The 5,000-nt window shown below is 42.5% G+C and overlaps 1 protein-coding gene across 2 annotated transcripts in view; it reads left to right on the top strand.

The window, feature by feature from the left end:
- Positions 1-968, top strand: part of crip3 (cysteine-rich protein 3) — a 15,764-nt gene extending 14,796 nt beyond the window's left edge. For both annotated transcript variants that reach the window (XM_058399663.1, XM_058399662.1), the window contains exon 7: positions 1-968. This exon is cut by the window's left edge and continues 969 nt beyond it. The gene's annotated coding sequence lies outside the window, so the exon portion shown is untranslated.
- The last annotated feature ends 4,032 nt before the right edge of the window (positions 969-5,000 follow it).

Here is a 5,000-nt window from a genome sequence, read left to right as displayed (position 1 = left end):
ACTGTAGCTTGTTTATTGAAGATGTAGGACAAACACCTAGTAATGCATTACAATAGTCCAGTCTGGAGGTCAGGAATGCATGAACTAGCTTTTCTGCATCAGATACAGATAAAATGTTCCTAAGCTTGGAAATATTTCTAAGATGGAAGAAGGCTGTTTTTGTGATATTGGAAATATGATTTTTAAAGGATACGTTGCTGTCTAATATTACACCCAGGTCTTTCACTGTCCAGCTAGTAGTAACAGTGCATCCTTCTAGATGCAAGCTGAATTGCGAGAGCTTCTGTGTGCTGGTTTTTGGGCCAATAAGTAATATCTCTGTCTTATCAGGATTTAGTAATAGAAAATTATCGGTCATCCAATCTCTAATATCTTTAACACACTCAGTTAGTCTAGGTTTATGAGTATTAATGTGGTGACATTTATGAAATGCATGAATAAATAGTTTCTTTAGGTGCAAACTTTATTTACAAATGACTATCCTACTTCCCAAAGTCCCGATCAGTTCCAGCCAAAACGGTTATGTTATGTTCTGAAAGTAGAGATTACGACCTTTCTTTTGATGTAAAAATTATTTTTAGAAACAAATGCTTTGCAACTCGCATTTACATCTAAATCCACGCTTCCTGATAACCTGCATGGTGTCCTCCATCAGCAAGAGAGTCAAGACCCCATTTTGTGTAGCTACTTTGCCAACATGTGCGATAAATCCATTTGTTGAATCTGTGATATTTTTCAAGTATTTAATGAGTGAATATCCTGCACCAAATTATTCAGTAAGAAAATATTTTGATATATATGTAATAATTTAGCACTATTAGATGGTACTTTTTTTAATGAAATGAAAATCATAGGTCATGTTTGTAGAAGGTGGATGTTGTTTCTGGACAACTTCTGTTCAATATTATCCAGATTGTTTTTTATAGCAAATTAAAGACAAAACTTTCCACTACAGTGAAAAAACTAAAGCCAGAATTTATTCTTGCCTCTTGCTTGATCACAGAATGTATGAATTCTGGAGGGCAGTGGGTTTTCAATCTTCTTCTTCCTTCGGCTTTTCCCTTCAGGGGTCTCCACAGTGAATCATCTCTCTCCACCTATCCCTATCTTCTGCATCCTCAACACTTACACCCACGAGCTTCATATCCTCCTTTATTACACCCATATTCCTCCTCTTTGGCCTTCCTCTTTTCCTCCTGCCTGGCAGCTCCATGTCCAACATTCTCCTACCAATATACTCACTGTCCCTCCTCTGGACATGTCCAAACCATCTTAATCTGTCCTCCCTAACTTTGTCCCACAAACGTCCAACATGAGCTGTCCCTCTGATGTACTCGTTCCTAATCCTGTCCAACCGTGTCACTCCCAAAGAGAACCTCAACATCTTCAGCTCTGCTACCTCCAGCTCTGACTCCTGTCTCTTCCTCAGTGACAGTGTCTCTAAACCATACAGTACACCTTCCCTTTGATTCTCGCTGAAATTTTTCTATCACACAGAACTCCCGACACCTTTCTCCACCCATTCCAACCTGCCTGCACTCGCTTCTTTACCTCTTTCCCACACTCTCCATTACTCTGGACTGTTGACCCCAAGCACTTAAACTCCTGTACCTTCTTCACCTCTTCACCCTGTAATCTTACTGTTCCACTTCCCTTCCTGTCATTCACACACATGTACTCAGTCTTACTACCACTGACTTTCATTCCTCTTCTCTCCAGCACAAACCTCCACCTCTCCAGGTTTTCCTCCACCTGCTCCCTGCTCTCACTACAGATCACAATGTCATCTGCAAACATCATTGTCCAAGGAGACTCCTGTCTGACCTCCTCTGACAACTGGTCCATCACCATAGCAAACAGGAAGGGGCTCAGAGCCGATCCCTGATGCAGTCCCACCTCCACTCTGAACTCCTCTGTCTGACCTACAGCACACCTCACCACTGTCCTTCTCCTCTCATACATGTCCTGCACCACTCTGACATACTTCTCTGCTACTCCTGACTTCCTCATACAGTACCACAGCTCTTCTCTGGGCACCCTGTCATACGCTTTCTCCAAGTCTACAAACACACAGTGCAGCTCTCTCTGACCATCCCTATACTTCTCCATCAACATTCTCACAGCAAAAATTGCATCTGTTGTGCTCTTTCTGGGCATGAAGCCATACTGCTGCTCACAAATTTCCACTACCTTCCTTAACCTAGCTTTCACTACTCTTTCCCAGAGCTTCATTGTATGGCTCATCAACTTTATCCCCCTATAGTTGCTGCAACTCTGCACATCACCCTTATTCTTAAAGATCGGCACTAATACACTTCTTCTCCATTCCTCAGGCATACTCTCACTCTCTAAAACCCTGTTAAACAGACTAGTTAAAAATTCCACTGCCGCCTCTCCTAGACACTTCCAGACCTCCACCGGGATGTCATCAGGACCAACTGCCTTTCCACTTTTCATCCTCTTCAAAGCCTTCCTGACTTCATCCTTTCTAATCTTATCTACTTCCTGTTCCACAGAGTTCACCCCTTCTACTCTTTTTTCCCTCTCATTTTCCTCATTCATCAGCTCTTCAAAGTACTCCTTCCATCTCCTCTGTACACTCTCCTCACTTGTGAGCACCTTTCCATCTCTATCCTTAATAACTCTAACTTGCTGCACATCCTTCCCATCTCGATCCCTCTGCCTAGCTAACCTGTACAAGTCCTTCTCTCCATTTCTAGTGTCTAATCTAGTGTACAACTCATCCTCCACCTTCTACTTGGCCTTAGACCCCTCCCTCTTCACTCTGTGCTGTAACTCCTTGTATTCCTGTCTATTCTCTTCAGTCCTGTCCATGTCCCACTTCTTCTTGGCTAACCTCTTCCTCTGAATACTATCCTGAACTTCCTCATTCCACCACCAAGTCTCCTTATCTTCTTTCCTCCTTCCAGATGACACACCCAGCACCTTCCTTCCTGTCTCCCTGGTCACTTCTGCTGTAGTTTCCCAGTCATCTGGCAGCACTACCTGACCACCCAGAGCCTGCCTCAACTTCTGTCTAACTTCTGTCTACCACTTGGTTTTCTTCTCCATCTTTATCTTTGCTTATCCTCTGCTTACAGACCATCAGATTCATCCTACACACCACCATCCTATGTTGTCTGGCTACACTCTCTCCCACTACCACTTTACAGTCACTAATCTCTTTCAGATTGCCTCTTCTACATAGGATGTAGTCTACCTGTGTGCTCCTACCTCCACTCTTGTAAGTCACTCTATGCTCCTCCCTCTTCTGAAAATAAGTGTTAACCACAGCCATGTCCATCCTCTTAGCAAAGTCCACTGTCCTTCAAGGTTCTTTTCCTTAACGCCAAACCTGCCCATCACCTCCTCATCACCTGTGTTCCCCTCACCAACATGTCCATTAAAATCTGCTCCTATCACCACTCTCTCCCCCGTGGGAATACTCTCTATCACCTCATCTAATTCACTCCAGAATCTCTCTTTCTCCTCTAACTCACAACCTACCTGTGGGGCATAACCACTAACAACATTCAACATCACCCCTTCATCCTCTAACTTCAGACTCATCACCCTGTCTGACACACTCATCACCTCCAGAACATTCCTCACAAACTCCTCCTTCAGGACCACACCTACCCCATTTCTCTTACTATCCACACCATAATAAAACAGCTTGAATCCTGCTCCTATACTACGAGCCTTGCTCCCCTTCCCCCTGGTCTCCTGTACACACAGTATATCCACCTTCCTTCTCTCCATCATATCAGCCAGCTCTCTACCTTTCCCTGTCATTGTACCAACATTCAGAGTTCCTATTCTCAGTACAACACTCTTACCTTTCCTCTTCTCTCTCAGTCTGCACACTCTCTTCCCTCCTCTACTTCTTCGACCAACAGTAGCCCAATTTCCACCAGTGCCCTGTAGGTCAATGGCACCGATGGCGGTTCGTTGTTAACCCGGGCCTCGACCGATCCGGTATGAAATTTAGAGTACTGACAATTCGCATGGTTAAGTTTGGCAATGTTTTACTCCTGATGCCCTTCCTGACACAACCCTCTCTATTTATCCGGGCTTGGGACCGGCATAGAAGTCATTGGACTGTGACCCCATGGCTAGATTCAGTAGTTTTTCAATGAGCATGTGAAATATCAGGAACTTTATATATCATATAGACACATGTTTTTTAAAATCTACAAGAGTTATGAAGTGAAACCTTAAGAAGTGTCTTTGAACTGTAATGTCAAAACCTGACAACCTGAGTGTTTTTAATAGTGCCAATTCACATCATTTACATGACTCACTGTACCTTTGATGCGAAATATATTACTACTTGTCACGATTTGGAGGAATGCAGCCAGTCAGACCCAAGGGCATGGGTCTGAAAAACTGTCCTTGTGTCTTATTAATTAAAAAGAAACGCAAACCACACAACTAAACAAACAAAACTCAAATACCTGAAGACAGCACTAAAAAACAAAGACTCAACCTAGAAAAACGTGATACAAACACAACAAACAATGACTTGACAAAGACAGACATGAGAATGCAGATATAAATAAGGTTTCAAGATTCAAGAAGCTTTATTGTCATTTCAACCACATATATCTCACGCAGTACAGAGTGAAATGAAACAACGTTTCTCCAGGACCTGGTGCTACAGAAACATACAACAACAAGTTCAGCACAAAACAACAAACACCACAGAGCTAGGACAGAAGATTGTCTTAGCCACGTAAAGTGCACAGTGTGCAGCTAGGTGCAGACAGAGCATAGACAAGACAGTGCAAAAGACAATAAATACAAGAAAGACAACACAAAAGAACACAGGACACTTAGCACTGAAAAGAAAGAAAAGAACATGTGTACTGGAATGTAAGTGAAATAAGATAGATAAAGTGAGATGATGTAAAAGTAAAAAAAAAAAAAAAAGTATTGTGCAAAAATACACAGCAGCGGTTGAGGTAGTGCAAATAGAATAAACATAAATATAACTATAG

The sequence above is a fragment of the Hemibagrus wyckioides genome, linkage group LG09 (assembly GCF_019097595.1).
Source record: "Hemibagrus wyckioides isolate EC202008001 linkage group LG09, SWU_Hwy_1.0, whole genome shotgun sequence".
Taxonomy (NCBI): domain Eukaryota; kingdom Metazoa; phylum Chordata; class Actinopteri; order Siluriformes; family Bagridae; genus Hemibagrus; species Hemibagrus wyckioides.
Note: the sequence above shows the minus strand (reverse complement) of the source record. Positions and strands in the feature narration are given on the sequence as shown.